Raw genomic sequence first — 17,111 nt, forward strand, 5'->3', positions numbered from 1 at the left:
TCAGAGGAAAGGGAAATAATAGAGGAGGAGACCCTGGGCTTGAAAATAATGGGGCAGCCCAACAATGAAAATCCGTTTGTCCATAGCGATGAGGAAACATTTCCTTAGGATGTTCTCAAAAAGACTCAGCATGTGGAGCGAGAGGCAAAGGGTAAGGTAACTTGCTAAGGTTGTTCCTGGGAAGGAACTAGAGCCTGGGTATCAGTTCCCAAATAGCATCCCTGTTACTGGACCCAAGAGGGAAGGAAGGGCCCAGTCAAAAGCAGCAGAGCGAGTCCTAAGCTTGGAGGAGTGAGAGTCAGGGAACATCACCACATTTTTCTGTACTGTGTCCCCCTGAAAAATGTTGGTTTTGCTTGGTTCTGAGGAGAACACTCATAGAGAAAGAACCGTAACATCTCAGAATCTTGAAGCTGACCATAACCTAAGGCTTTCTGGTCCTACCAACTTATAGACAAGGAAAGGGAGATTCAAGAAGATCCAAGAGCTTCTCCAAGGTTACACACAAATTAGGGGCAGAGAGCTAGAAAGGACCAAAGTCAATTTCTCCTCGTTCTCAGGAGAGTGCTTTTGGAGTTCCAGTAAATTTCCACACTTCTGAAGCCCTTTTAGCCATAGGCTCACGTTGGAACACTTCATTTCAATAAGTGGGTTAAAATGAACACTATGGGATAGTGAATAATAAAACTTTTTTTAATACATAATGACTTGTATAGGAAATATGACTCCTATCAATTAACCTGTGAAGTACATTTTGGTTTTGCAAATGATGAGGCTATTTTGTCCCTGTTGGGTGTCAGGGATCCTTTTCCAGATATTGTCACCAGCTGGGTTAGATGTTATATAGCATACATTGACATTTGAACTAGCAAATTTCTACAGTGAAAACAAGAAGTCTGGAGAAACTGGGTAGCAGTGTAGACAGTGCTGTTGCTTCCAAAGCACTCACTTTATTCCCCTCATTTATTTGATTGATGCTACAAAAACTTTAAGGGTTGTAAGGAATCAGGAGAGGAATGGTTTGGCTGGAGGAGTTTGCATGTTGAAAACTTCGGCTCTTGACAAGTGTCTCATGTTTTTATACCTCAAAGAAGGAGTGGATCACTGTAGAAGCAACCACTCCTCCCCCTTTTTTAATATGTAAAAGATTTCATTTAATTCATTGATTAATAAGGAAACCACTAAGATGTTACAAGGGATTCAAAGGAGAATTCCCAATACCACACATAGGTGGCCAAATAAGTTATGTTGAAGTGAATTTTAAAATAAATGAGAAAACAGTAAAAATGTGCTAATATCCACAGGCAAATAATTGGTTGCATCCCACCAGACAAAATTTGGGCTTATATAATCAAGAATTACATTTTTGTTGATTTTCTACAAGTGACAGAATTGTAAAGTAGCTCAAAGACAATGAAAGGTGACAGATCTCATAGAATCAGATAACCTAGAAGGATATGCTAGACATATATGCCTTGTTTTCAACTGAAGACACCTAGTAATCTTTTGGTCCATTAAAATTCTTTCACAGTTTTACCTATGATTCACAACTACAGATTAAGAAACTCAACATAGAGAGTTAATAGCCTAAGCTGGATCCCTTGGTGATAGAGCTTGAATGGGAACCAAGATCTGCTTGATTCCAGGGACACCTCTCTTAACCTAAAGGGCACTAGTTCTCATTTGGGAGTGGTTCTGTGTCTCGGAGGATATTTGGCAATGCCTGGAGATGTTTTTGATAGTCACAATTTGGGAGTGCTTTTGGCTTCTAAGAAGTAGAAGCTAGGGATGCTGCTGAATGTTATACAATGTACAGGACAGCCCGCCACAACAAAGAAATGACCTGTTTTTGAAAAGTATCTGCTATTAAAAGGTGATATTTCCTTTGGACATATGTAGGTTACACACAACTATGAACTTACATGCCAAGGCCGCTATAAAAAGCAAAAAGCACACTTTTCAGAGGATCATCTACTTAAGAGTCTTCCATTAGCATGTAAATCATTAAAGAATTGAAAGGGCTAAGAGCAACTGGTAAAATTCAATGAGAACTTCTGGTAATTGGCACAGTACAAACATGGACTAATAGCATCACAATAGTATTTATTCGACTTTCCCAGAGGCACTGCTTAGGGGGAGGGGATCATGCCAGGGAAGGTATTCACTTGGCAACATTATCATGAAACTTACCTGAATTTGGAAATAAAGGCAAATGAGAAGTATATATTTAAGCATTAGATGCAGAATAAATTAGATTCTAGCATATATTTAAATTTTCTTTTAATACCTACTATGTGCTAGATGTAATGCTAGGTGCAAGGGGTATATGAAGACAGGAGTTTATGAGCTAGGAGGGAAGACAAACATGCACAAAAAAGATTATAATGCAGCATGATCATTCCAGGATCCTAAGGGAAAGCAAGGTTAAGATTGCAAAGAGGAGCGAGAGGAGGCGAGGCAGAGAACTCAGGCTGATGCTAGGAGGATGGACTAAGAATAGTAGTAGAGGGAGGGCAAATTCTGGGCAGATGGAATTGCACTGTTCAGATGCATATCGGTGAGAGGGATTAGTGTGTTCTCAGAGCGTAACTGAAAGGGTGGGAAGGGCAAGGTGACTCATGTAAGATGACAATGAATCAAGAAGAGCCTCCTATATGGGTTATTTCCAGTTTTTTGGCTATACTGAATAAAGCTGCTATGAATATAGCACAGGTCTTTTGTGAACATATTTTTTTAAATTTCTGTTCAATAAACACTTAGGAGTGGAATTGCTAGATCATAGAATAGATATATATTTAACTGTATAAGAAATACAATACAATTTTTCAGAGTGGTTGTACCATTCTATAGTCTGACCAGCAATTGTAAGAATTCCTGGTAGTCCACATCCTTGCCAATATTGAATGTTGCCAATCTTTTAAATTTAAGTCATTTTAGTGGATGCATAGTGGTATATGATGATTTTAATTGGCATTTCTCTGATGATGAATGATGTTCAGCATATTTTAATGTACTTATTGGCTATTTATAAGTCTTTCTTTCATTTCCAAGTCTTGCCCATTTTTAAAGTGTGTTGTCTTTTTATTGTTAAGTTGTAGCTGTGCTTTATGTGTTTTGGATATATCTTTTGACAAATATATATGTTGTAAATATTTTCTTCCACTCTGTAGACTACCTACTTATTTTCTTAACAGTGTCTTTTGATGAGCAGAGATTTTTTGACTTTGATAAAGTCTAATTTATCAATATTTCCCTTTTACAAACAGTGCTTTCTCTGTTCAGTGTAAGAAATCTTTGCCTACCTCTCATCATGAAGATTTCCCCCATATGTTCTTCTGAACACTTCATAGTTTTAGCTTTTGTATTTAAGTCTATGATGCATCTCAAATTACTTTTTTGTGTATGATGAGAGATGAGTCAAGTTTCACTTTTTTGCACAAGTGGGTATCCAGTTGTCCCAGAACCATTGACTGAACAAAACCATCCTTTCAACCCTGTTGAATTTCTTTGGCACATTGGTTGAAAATCTTTTGACCCTATAAATGTGGGTTTATTTCTAGACTTCTCTATTGTGTTCCATTGATTTATCTGCCTATCCTTTTGTCAATACTACTCCATTTTGATTTTCACAGCTTTATAGTAAGTCTTGATATCAGGTAGATTGTCTTCCCACTTTGTTCTCTTCTCTCTTTTTTCCCCCAAAATTGCCTTGGCTACTCTGGGTCCTTTGCTTTTCTATACATATTTCAGAATCAGCCTGTCAATTTCTACAGAAACACCTCTTGGGATTTTGATTGGGATTGCATTGAATTTATAGATCCCTTTGGGGAGAATTGACATCTTGTCGATATTGAGTGTATCAACCCATGAACACGTCAACCTCTATTTAGGTCTTTTTTTTTTTTTCAAATCTCCCAGCAACACTACATATTTTTTCAGCACAGAAGTCTTGTACTTCTTTTATTGAATTATCCCTAAATGGTTTTGGGTGCTGTTACAAATTTCATTTTCCAATCTCATTTGCTTTTTTAAAAAAAATGAAAAATCCTCATTGTTTTCTCATTGTGGACAATATAAAGATATAGAGAAGAAAGTATCAGTTATAATCCTACCGTCAAAGGTAATTATTATTAGCATCTTGGTGCATTTCCAATAGTCTTGTTTGTATGCATACCTACATATGCATATTTTAAAAATGTAAAAAAAAAAATTAAATCTAACCAACACCAGTATAACCCAAGAGGCGTTAAAAGGCAGCCCTGGACCTACATTGGGTTGTCTTTTTAAAATCCCTACATACATTCATTGTTTGGAAATCAGAAGACAGTTTTCTGATGGAAACAATGTTTATATGATAGGTTATCAATTCAGGCCAAAAGAACGAACAAAAACACCCCTCCTTAGCCCATAATGGCTTTTAGCTCTCTGATCTGAGCCTATTTCTAAATGCTTTTAAGGGAGCATGATCTCCACATCTTTATCAACTTTGGATCTCTTAAAACCCTGTGAGGGGAGAGAGAGAGGCTAGAGCTGGTGGACAAGGGTGGAGCAGCCGGAGCAGGAGCAGGAGGGTGGGTTGTACAGGAGCCTGTACCAACACTGCCTCCGGGAGCTCCTGTGTGTAAGCTCCAGAAGTCAGCTGGGCTCCTGCAGTAGGAGAACTGGGTAGTAGCAGCAGTTTATCTGTGTTAATCATTCCCAAAGTAATCCTACTGAAGGCAGAAATTCAGGAGGTCCAATGTCAGGGTCATCATATTGTCCCAGAAACATGGCCCAGCAACTAAAAGGTAATCTCACAATAATTTAATACTTGCCTCTCTCAAACACTGTGCTGTCAATTACATAGTCCACAGAACTATTTGTTTCAATCTCCTTTTGCTCTCCTGTTGGCTTCATCCTATAGCTTTTCTAGAGTTCCCTTCTCCAAATCTTGTAAAACTTCTTTCCTAGTAATATCCTCTGTGCCTCTTTCCTTCTTCTCCCACCCCGTTTCTCCAATTCCATGTTCCCTAAGCCCAAAGAAGCATCCTGGCAATGGCAGAACCCTCTCTCAGTAGACAGGGGCAAGGGATGTGCTGGGAAGGCCTCCACATAACAAGTTCCATCGCATCTCTCCGAACATAAAGTTCCTCTGTCAGGAAGAGCCTGTGATTGGGAAGACTTCGGGGAAGTCCTGGAGGCCAGGGGAAGATAAGACATTCATAAGAATGGATTTCTATTCCTACGTGTAAAGGTAATAGATACACAAGAAGGTACTCTAGAAGCAAGCCATTTTCAGAAACTTTTCATCCTATTTCCTTTGAGCCTCCATGATTAAACTGCCCCACAAATTGGCTCAGCCCTGTGCTCAGAGGAGGGGATAGGTTTGGAATTCCTGGGGAGTTACAGGTCAGGAGGGAGCTGCTCTGCCAGTACAAAACAGGGAAGCTGGCACCGTGGCTGTCCACGCTGTGTTGATCTTTTGGTCTGATACTTGTTTTTAGTTTCCCTTTCCTTTAATTATGGTCTTTCCATATCTGACCTGAACAGTACCATTCTCTGGTTTGTTAGTTAATTTTAATGATAACAGCATCGTACCACTAGAGTAGCTGCTCAGGTCACAGTGTATTGCAGAGAGCAGATTGTTAATTAAATAGTAATGTTTTCTGAATTTGGAAGTAATTCTTAAAGTTATTAGTTATTGGTTACCTTGAAACTATAAAAAAACCCAAAACATCAGTATATAAAATCAGTACATAATTAGCAAGCTGCCCTGCAAGAAGCAGATCACATCACACTCTGTCCGAAAGGAACAGCTTTGCTGACGAGGCACTGACATAGTTAAGAGAAACCATGAATCACGAGGGGCCAGGAAAATGGTGCTGCCCAGCTCACATTCAGAGGCAGCATAATTTATGAAGCGCTGAGGACAGTGGGAGGTAGGCTGTCAGAAATGCTAAGTTCTCTGTGGAATTATTACATTCCCTTTGAAAGATTCGATGTCATTGAAACGAGGTAATCCGGGGAAGCTTGGAGGTTCTATGCAATTGCGAAAAGTGCAAAGATACTTGGAAACGAAGCCAAATTTCTTCAGCCCTTTTCCCACTGGAAATCAGGCCCAAGGTCTTATGAAAACAGACTTTCTTTTTAAGCACCAGGAGGAAATACTGCAAGAAAGATGCGTATGGCACACAGAAACTTCTGGATCCACGAATACCAGAATGGTCAGAGCTATACAGAAATTGCATCAACTCTTCCTTTAAGATCTGTGTTTCCTTTATCCCTCAGCACAATCGTTTCAATTATTTAAGATCATATATTGTCCATGGGTTCAAGGGAAAGAAAGAAAGAATGTAAAAAGTAACAATATATGTTGATGCCTTGAGCAAACTTATTATCAGTCATTACATTTATTGTGCCTTTTGATGAGTAATAATATCTAACATTTATCATTGGATGCTTCCTAAGTGCTGAAGACAGCGCTGAGTGCTTTGCATGAGTTATCTTATTTAATCCTGTCATAAATATAAGCACCACCTTCAATTTAGAGATGGGGAAACTGAGGCTTAGAGAGGCCAAGCAACTTGCCCAAGATCACACAATTTATCAAAGGTGGAGCCTATATTCCAGTCATTTCCTTTCGCTTTTACAAAGGTATCAAGGTTTAATCTAATAAAAAGATTAAAATGACTAAATCTACTTGACATTTTGGAACGCAGTATGATTCACCTTGAAGAAGAGCACTCTGGATTCTGGCATAGCACACCGGCGATTTCTCTTTGTCAAGTGATTTTTATACAACTCCTGTCTGGTCCATAATGGCCCTGTGGCATGTACTCTCTGAATATAGATGAAATCACTCTGCTGTTAACGCCTCAACAAGAGAGAAAGTTTATTCAACTCTGAAAAGTGGCATCCGCAAACTATTCCAAAACCACCTCACATGATTTTCAGACCCTTTTTTTCTCTCCCTGTTCATATACTCAGCTTGTCCATTAGGACTTGGATCATAAAGAGATTTCTTTTAATAGGTTGTATTATTTTCTGTCAAGCAGCTGTTTATTTCCTTGGAGGTCCATTGTACCCACTATCCATTTCCATGGGGGTAGGTAGTCCTGTTTCTGAGGTATTTACAAGAAATTTTATAACGGTTTCTATGGAGACAAAGGATGAGAACATTACTTCAAGCCATTTAAAATGATAATTCGCCAAAACAAATGCACCTAGTTTTGTTCACTACCTGGCCATTGAAAGGTTGAGGGTGACTTGGTTGGCAGTTTGAAGAAAGCTTTCGCTCCTCACTTCTCTGCATCAGGCAGCTACCTGGTCATAAAATTGATTTCCAGGTACACGAATGGCCACAGAGCAATTTTAGCAACAGTTTTAGCTGAACCTTTGCGGTAAACAACGCCATTTCCTGGGTGCAAAGTGATTGGACTTCAAAATGAACCATCAAGCCCACAGGCAAGCTTGGTACAGCAAGTGGGCCTGCTTTCCAGGCTGGGAGTGAAGCTTTGCTCTTCCGAATCCAATATCAGGAACAAGCCTTTCCCAGGTATGTCTGATAACCAGCATAAATAGAGGTCCCTCACAAGGGAAGCCTTTCGATTCTGCTCAGTTCAACAGGTGGTTATGGGGACGCAGAGAGGCACTGTGGAAAGAGAGCAGGTTTCGGGCCCCCAGAGCTGGATTCAGATCCCAGCCTTGGCTGTGGAGCCCTGAGAGAATTACTTATCTGCCTCAAGGCTCTTTCTTCACCTGGAAATTAAAGACAATAATGCCTCCATTGGCAGGTGTTTTAAGGATTAGAAATAATATATATGTAATCTGGGTCCCCCATGTTCCTATCTCGGAGAGGAAGCAGAAGCTAGGAACAGTTAGAAGCAAATTATATCCTCTACTTGGGTTTCTCAGAGCACAACAAAGGAGCCCCTGTTCGTAGTCGACAGCAACACTCCCCAGAATAAACTCTCCCCATTCTCCTCCCCAAAGTCCTGCCTTCATAGGGCTATCCTTTCTCTTCCCTTCCTCCCACCTCATTAGTTCAATTTCTCTGGTTCCCAGTCTCTCAGTTCTGTATCAGGAATCTGGCAAAAGTCTGATTCCCCTCAGAGGGAAGAGAATAGAAACTGTAGCGCAAAAGCCAGGATTCTCTTTCCATGGGAGCAGGGGCATGGCAAGGGCTATGAGCACACACTATAAACAGGTTTGCTCTGTCATACACACACCACACTCACCTCAGTGCTGGGAACCTGGTAGGGGCTCAATGAAAAGGTTCTAGATTAAGGAGCATCTACAGTGTGTCAGATTCTTCTCTCATGAGTTTGGGGGCTGGAGTACCATAATAAGTAAGATAAGTTCCCTGCTTAAGAAGTTCACAGTTCAGAAGTTATTCTTGAATTCAGGTGTCTGTTTTAAGCAGCTACATCATCAGTAAAACAATGAACATGCACTCAGTTATTTCCATCAAATATCCTAGGCAGAGTAAAAATTTACATGGCATAAATAACAAATCAATATATTGGTGGTATAGAGACAACTAGTTTCAAAATGACCAGGCAACATTTCTTAAAAAAAACAAAAACAAACATACCAAAAAAAATCAGCTCATGAAAAGCAAGTTATTTAAGAGATGCATTTACCAGTTTTACATTTTGCAACAAATGCTATTTGTGCACTGTATGATAATGGAAGTGTTACCAATGTACATAAATTGTGTCATTGCTTCTTACCAATTATGTCATCCATTCTAGGACGAGAATGATAATCACAGATATTTCTTCATTAATTCCTTGTTTCTTTCCTCTTTTGTAACTTCCACCCTATTCTAGAGCTAAATGGGTTGTGGAGTCTAAAATCAGCTACTTATTAACTGTATTTTGCTGCAAATTACTTGACCTCTCTAAGCTTCAGTTTTAACATCTGTTATGTGGGGTTAAATTTAACAGTATCTATCTCACGAGATTGTTGTAAGGGTTAAATGAAATAATGTATCTTTAGCACCTAACACAGAGTCTGGCACACTGTGCCAACATTTAACAAATGGTGGTTATTGTTATTGCTGTTACTATCATTATTGTGTATTATTGCTGTCGTACTAATTTATTATAGGAGCTGGGCTCTAGGAGGTACAAATAGGAAATAGCTTTATTTTTAAATTTCATTGCCTTCAGACATGTTCTGTCTTATCTCCCTTTCCTTCCCCTGGACGATACCTCAGACAGATTCAGTGTACTCTGCTGTTACTTTAGGCTATTAGACAAAAGTCTCGTTTTCAGAATTTAAAAAGTCTAGTCCAATCTAAATCAAACTTCCATTTCCCATGCAGTTTAAAACTTCTTCCCTCTCCCCAGCGTAGGCCTGGCCAAGGAGTCCCCAGACCATCGGAGGGAGCAGCACGGAGCCTGTTCCTCGACCCTCCTTGTTCTTCCTTCTCTGTCACCTGCTCTGACTCCTTCAGGATGAGCGGTGGGACGGGAAAGGGGTGCACGGGAGTAGAGGAGATGGTACTGCTGCTCCCTGAACTTCTTTTTTGGTTTCTCTTGACAAGCTCTCTCAAACGGCTTTGGTCCCAGCAACTGTCCAATGCTGGCCCTTCCTTTAAGGAGCACTGTTGCCTCCCCGCTGTCAAGAATGTCAAACACTGCTCTGTTCTCCCAGGAAAGTGGTACTCTGGCACAGCAGGCAGCCCCGGAACAAGCTACCTCCTGTGCTGCCTATTTGGCTTATGGGAAAGTCACTCCCCTTTTCCTGTCAGTTTCTGGAGGGACAGGCTCTCCATTGCTGTTCACTGGCCCTGTCCACCTCCAATGAGGGTCAGGCATCAGCCTCTTCACTTCCCAAACTCCAGGGAACACATGATTTGAAAAGAGAGACAAACCATAGCACTTTCCACTTTCGCAAATTCCCTTATGTCCCAGGCTCTTCTTTTCCACTTTGCTGGATGTCCTGGGACAACAGGAAAAGTCCCATCCAGCATCCTGTTACATTTTCATTATGCCTGATCTTTTACAACAGTCTCCTAATTGGTTTTCCTGCCGCTTATTGCCCACTATTTCATTCCATCCCACATCTAACTGCTAAATTAATCTTTCTCAAAAAACACTGAGTCTTGTCATATTTCTCTTTTCAGTCCATCACTGTGGCTTCCACAGGTTGGCTACCATCCCAAAAGCCCTTTCAAAAATAAAAGAAAAAGCTTAGGGTCCCCAAATTGAATGTAATCCCAGAAGATTAAGTCAGATATCACAGTAGTGGAGTTTCTGGGAGTCCCCAAGGCTCCTGTGACACGGGTTTGCTTCTTATGTCAAATAAACTCCCCAGGCGACAAACATGAACTCCACAAGTTCAGTGAGGTACGGACAGTGTGATCAGGGATTCCCAAGGCACTCGAAAGGATGTCCTCAGTATACAATTCCAGCTTCATCATTTCATCAAAATCCTCTAAATCTTTAGGAATGACTCATTGGCTGGACATTACCCGATCACTTAGAGCCAGTTTCTCCGAGAGCCACGCTCTACATCCAGAAAGTGCAAAGTGCAAATTCTAAAGAACTAGAATTTTGGGACTCAGAGAACCTCTAATTCCACTTTCCTGTTTTACACATGACAAAATAGTGACTCAGAGCGGTTGTGACTTCCCAAAGTCACGAGGTCATTTGAGGCACAACCAGAATCAGTCCCCAGGTCTCCTGGAGTCAGGCCAATTTCACCATCCCAGGTGGTAGTGTGCCAGGTGGTTTCATTTCTTTGTAAACCACCATCCAGTTAGTCCCTGTACTGCGGAAAGTTGCCCATATGTAATGGAAAGGGGATGTTCTTTCTAAAATTGGTATTAGAGCCTTCTCTAATAACATGTAAGGAGAAGAAAATTACAACTATTAAAAAGAATTAAAATGGTCTACAGACACAGAATTTGTCTCCAATGATGCTGATGGATCTTTTTGGTAATGAAGGGGAAAGCCCAGAACACATCCTGGATGCGAAAGGCTGAGACGAAACAAGCCAAATTGCTTTAAATAATAAAGTAACAGGAATTTCCCATTTCTAGTTGGATTGGGAGGGAAGTATTTTGGCAGGCCCAGGACTTGGGGAAGAGAAAATAAGAGGGGGAAGAAAGGTCCTGGAGATGAGTAGAGTGGGCAGAGCAGAGGGGAAAATGGCTAAAAAGAAACTCCCTATGGCCAAAACTTTAGAAGCAAAGAAGTTTTATATCCGAATGTAAGTGCTTTGCTGTACTGTACTCTCATCACCCTTCATGATCCACATATCTTCAGTAAAAGTTCATTATACACAACAACGAGTACTAGAGGTGCCTTGAGGAATAAAGGATGAGGCCATTTGCCTGTGCCTGGGGCAAAGGGGAGCAGAGAGAGTAAAGAAATCCTGCAAAATCCTGACTGCTGGGCTGCTGCGGTCAGCAGAATAATAGCCCCCAAAGATGTCCACGTGCTAACGCCAGGAACCTGTAAATGTGTTACTTCCACAGCAGGCAAAGGAGAATTAAAGTTACGAATCAACAGATAAGGAAATTCTCCTGGGTTATGCAGGTGGGCCCAATATAATCACAAAGCTCTTAAAAGTGGAAGAGAGAGGCAGAAGAGGTCAGGGTGACTTTACGTGACGAGGACTCCACCTCCCACTGCGGCTTTTACAGAAGGATGAAGGCGGCTGTGAGCCAAGAACTGTGAGTGGCTCCAGAAGCTAGAAAAGACACGGAAATGGACCCTCCCCTCGAGCCTCTGGAGAAGAATGAAAGTAGCCCTGCTGACACCTTGATTTAGCCCATTGAGACTTACGTTGGACATCTAACCTACAAAACTGTAAGCTAATATATTTCTATTGTTTTAAGCCACTAAATTTGTGGTGATGTTTCACAGCAGCAATAGAAAACTAATACAGTTACCTGATTTAGATTTGATAAGAATCTTAATACTTGTATTTAACTCAAATGTTTGCAAGTCCTTCAGCTTTCTGGGTTGAACCCTGTGAAAATGCAGAGCTGGCCCCAATATTTCCAAAGATTTCCAAAGTGGTAAGGGGCTGACATTCTACTTGGTGGTTGTCCCGGACAGTTACTGTATGATCAAAGCATTTGATTATTTCCTGAATTAAGTATTTCCACGTGATTTATTTTGGCATTCAAGTCCCTATACAGCTTGCCTCAGTCTCTTTTCCTACTTCCTCTCCCACCATTTCTCTTCACAAATCCTATACTCCTGCTTAATTGGACCGTTGGTACCTTAAAGATTTTCGTCTCTACTTTTGTTGGTGGGTTTTTTTTTAAAGATTTTTTTATTTTTCCTTTTTCTCCTCAAAGGCCCCCAGTACATAGTTGTGTATTTTTAGTTGTGGGTCCCTCTAGTTGTGGCATGTGGGATGCCGCCTCAGCATGGCTTGATGAGCGATGCCTTGTCCATGCCCAGGATTCGAACCAGCGAATGTGTCCCCAGTCCCATCATCCTATCTCACCTCAGTGTTCCCAGGCATCATTCCTATCCTTTACTGTTCTGTTCCTTATCCTTCAATGTCTGACTCTGCTTAATATGTGCCAACATCCATCACCGATTTTAGCTTCAACTGATATCACAGGAATGATCACCAGTATCTATCCTACTCAGGGTAACCCCTGATCTCAGAGCAGCACAGATGCTCCTATCACCTCAAATTGTAATGTAACATAATTTCCTATAGCAGCAATTTCCACAAAAACGTGTTTTGGGGAACCCGAGTTTTGGGTGTTAATATCTGTTACTCAATAAAAGAGTTTCAAAGTCAAAGAAGGTTGATGAATTTTCAATGGAACAATTTGAAGGAGTTTTCTTTCCTGCAGAACTTCTTAAAGCCTTTAATATGCAAATGTAGATTATGAATCTCCGAGAGGGATATACGATATGTAGTGTGTCCCAAACTTATTTGACCTTGGAACTTTTTTTGTTGAAACTTTCTTGAAAGAATATTCTTCTGTGAAACATATTTAGTCTTAAAATAACATATTTAATTCTTATGGGTTAGGCATAGTTTCTTGTGAATTGACACAGGGAATATAGGCATTATTGTTCTAGCGGGACATGCATTCTAAGTTCTACAACTGCATCTTTTGAACACAGGTTGTGAAGTAGACAACTGCATGTAAGACCTTCCAACTCAGAACTGTGTGACTGTCCAGAAAGCAGAGGTAGATGACCACGTAGAAAGCATCTGGGACCATAGGTCAGAAGAGCTGGTATCTGGGCCTCAAATTTCCCACTATTAGCTGGGTATTCCCGAGCAACATTCAGCATCTTGTCCTCAGTTCCTTCACCTATGAAATGGAGTGCTTAATGACGATGTTAACATAAAAATAAATAATACCTGCTTCACGTACCTCACAGGAATTTTTAGGAAGATCTAATGATCTAATGAGGATCTAATGACATGACAACGTAAAAGCACTTCGAAAACAGTAAGGCTTTTCTTTGTAAATATATATAAAAATATCATTATTTCCTAATTAACTTGGTTTTACAATACGGACAAGAATACAAACCCAAAGATAACCTTTAAACCTTATTTATTTATTTTCAAAATGCTTCAATCCAAATTATTTTCCCCAACACCAGTAATAAGAAACAATTCATCAATTTTTTTTTCACTTTTTTTCTCTTTCTAGATCTTCTTTCTGATAGAAGAACAGCATAGTGGCCAAGACAAAGGTGGAATCAGTGGAAGGAAGTAGAAGCCTGACATTTAATAAACTGGATAATCAGCATAAGCTTGGTCATTGTTGTACTTGAGCTTCAAGTGGAGTCTGATTAATTTGGAAACAATGCAATTGGGGCAAATTCCTTCCTTAGATTTTCAGGCAACTTTGGGTCCAAAGTTATTAGCTGTTACAAGCATTCCCACTGGCAAAAAGTGAGAGCATGCCTCTGTTGACAAAGCCTAAAACATCATCTGTGACACCATGAATGTTTCATTGCACAAAAGAGCAGGGAATACTAGTTACCACACTTCTCCATTTTTCATCTCATGTGATAGAGCAGAATACATCATGGGTCGTGGGCAACAGCAACATGCGTCTGTTTCTTGGCCCTCTCAGGGCCAGGACCGGAGTAATCTATTGCATTATCTTATGGCATTCTGGGTATTCTTGAGCAATATTAGAGACTTAGACTAAGAGAATGAGGACTCTAAGTAACCTATTAAAGTATCATTTGTCTGGAAGGCTGTGATATGCTAAACCTGGATCAGCAATTAAGTTTAATTCCTTGCTCTATCTGTTTGGAAATGGAACCTTTAGCAAAAGTGGATGTGCTTTACCAACAAGTGCATTTTTAAAGTAATCTCCATTGTTTATCACTTTATTTATTTATTGAGGTAACATTGGTTTATAACATAAATTTCAGGTGTACATCATCATCATTATTGTTGTTTAACACTTTAATGGTAGAAGTCATAGATGATTCTAGGCAGGTGAATTACGCAAACAAACATGCACAAGGAGGGGCGCAACCTTATCATAGTTATATATGCATTTAGGTTTAGTAGCTACTTGGGGAATGGGAATTTTTCTCTTGATAAGACAAATTAGCAATCTGATTGAGACATTTTCTTTAAATCATCTGGTTGCTTTATCTTACCAGAAACTGTGCTTTGGATATTCCTTTCTTTTTGTTACTTTTATCATTTGATTCAAAGAGAGTAACATTTTAAGAGCAAGCATAGCTTACATGGGACTCTTTCCAAATTGTTTTACTTATATATTACTTTGTTTTTAATCTTTCTTTTTAAGTAAAGGATCTAAAAGTATATTCCACAAACAAATTCAAGAATCTGAATAGCTGGTGAACCACTTGTTTGCCATTTCATAGGTACGATTACTCTTAGTTTTACCCACAGTGATTCAGTGCTAAAAAATGGATAACAAAACTCAGTACTTTATTTCTCTGTTTTAGGTTTTACTTTGACCATGTAGCACATGCCACCGATTTCTAGGCATTAGACTGAATTTTTCAACAGTGAATTAATTAGCACAAATTTTTTGTTATAGTTGAGGGAGGGGGAGTAAATAAAATGGAGAGACAAGATTAAGCAGAGTTGAGGGAAACAGGTTATTTCATCTTTCAAAGATAAAGTTCTATGGCAGGAAGCTTCTTGGTACTCATTAGGAACACAAGCTTCCACACATGCATGGGAGAACGGGGAGCAAAAGGAATTTCAATTACTTTTTCATGAAATCTGACCCAGAGTGGAACAAAGAGAATTCTAAAGCTTTTGCATATGCCATATTTGGGGGGTTGGGGGGGACATCAATCTTTTTCCCCCTTCTCTGGTGTTGCTTGAACAAAAAGAATTATTGAAATTGAACTTCTTCAGGTTTTTATAAATCAAGATGTCAACAAATACAAGCACTAGTCCAGTTACAAGAGACTGTAGTTTACAGAATAAAACTAACCCTGTTTCTTTTTTTTAAGCTCTATAAAGAACACATTGTTTATTCTTGTGTAAAAATGTCATGTAAAGAAGCTCTCTGTCAGGTACTCTATTTTTATTTAGTTGTTTCATAACTCAATTATAATGTTCCCCTCTGTCTAATAATTAGCATACCCACAGTAATGAAGCTTGAAAAGCTGTTCTTTTCCCCACTGTGTGTCAGTTAAACTTCCAGATTGTTATGGAGAACGAGTTGTGCCTGTGTAGGTGAGTTGTCTTTCCCGCCTGCTCTGGCAGCTTGCCCCTGTGCAGTAGTTGAGGGTCAGCTCTTGGAGAAAGGCCCAGCCAGAGGCCTGAGCAGGGACTTCCTGCCATCTGCAGCACAAGGAAAGATGTCAGCAGGAAGCGCTCAAACGGCTCCTCTCCAGCTCTCCCAGGATGACCAGTATTTCCCCCAGTTCCACAACTAGGGAAATTTAACAGTCACTTGATGTACACGTTTTGAGCCCTGGATTTGGTTGTCTTTCATGCCCAGGTTTTTGTGGCCACTTACCACCTTTTGAATACCCTTTCTATGTTTGAGGAATTCCCCACAGTATGAGTCCTGCCTCTCCATTGTATAAGCCCCAAATACACTTTCCCAGCTTCTCTTACAGCAAATTTCTGACCTAGGCTCAGCCAATCTGCCTTGCTTGTAGGAGAAATTGTTTTGGAAGAGAACAATGAGAGGAAGTAGGTGCCTCACAGAATCCATTTTCTGGGGAAAGTGGCAGTGGAGGCTTCTGGCTCTGGAGGAGGAGAGTGGTGGAGATTCTGGCATCCAGGGTCCAGTGCTAAGAGTGTTCACTGAGATGAAGCGGCTGGGGCCACAGGCATCTTCCTGTGGTAATTGTGCCGGATGCAGTGCCTAAGAATAAGATCTTCTTTGCAATAAAAAAAAATTAAAGGCATCTAATGTACTTGTTCATTAGACACATGCATTCTGAAAATCAAAGCATTTAACTTGATTTGTTGGAATTTTTAAAAAGTTATTAAGATGATAAATTTTAAGTGCATTATTTTCCATATGCAAGTTGTATAGCTTGAGATAAACAGACTCAAAGACCAAAGTATTTGTGGGGAACTGGTGTGTCATGGTTATCCTTCAGGTATTGTGGGGACACATGTGGGTTCATATTTAGTTTGAATATTATCATTTACCCATTTCTGAACTTCTTTCTCTCTCTTCTTCCACTCTCTTCTCACATCTGTATTATTGCACTACTATGATTTCTCATAGGGTTGGTTGGACAGAAGTTCTCTGGTATACAGCATGGCATCTGGGCAGGAACTCCATTAGCTGGGTTGGGAAAAGGGTTTACAAGTAGACTACATAAATCTCCTAGTGTGAAAGAAGAGCAGAAAACACCATCCAAATCAGTGAAAAATGAATTTTTTGAAGTACATGCTATTTTATTATTTTCCAAATAATTTGCATAATATATAAAAAAAGATATTTGTTACGAATAGGTCAATTAGTTTAAAAAATACAAGTCATTGTTGGCCCCTGGTAATGGACCATGACCACTCTTGAATTATGGAAATAATAGCTGGACCCAGAATTTGAAGATATGCTTGGAGAGTACTAGCCGGCCCCTTCTTTTCAGGGGGAAAAAAATCATAAAATGTTTTCTCAGCCAGCATAACACACTACAACTGTATTACTGCAACATTACAAA

General features: G+C 39.9%; 1 long non-coding RNA gene across 1 annotated transcript; it reads left to right on the plus strand.

Moving 5' to 3' along the window:
- The first annotated feature begins 11,332 nt into the window (after positions 1–11,332).
- LOC123289033 (uncharacterized) lies at positions 11,333–16,767 on the plus strand. The gene is made up of 3 exons (XR_006532750.2): positions 11,333–11,801; positions 13,089–13,423; positions 13,631–16,767. It is a non-coding gene; the product is annotated as an uncharacterized lncRNA (long non-coding RNA).
- Positions 16,768–17,111: the final 344 nt, after the last annotated feature.

The sequence above is a fragment of the Equus asinus genome, chromosome 9 (assembly GCF_041296235.1).
Source record: "Equus asinus isolate D_3611 breed Donkey chromosome 9, EquAss-T2T_v2, whole genome shotgun sequence".
In the NCBI taxonomy this organism is placed as follows: domain Eukaryota; kingdom Metazoa; phylum Chordata; class Mammalia; order Perissodactyla; family Equidae; genus Equus; species Equus asinus.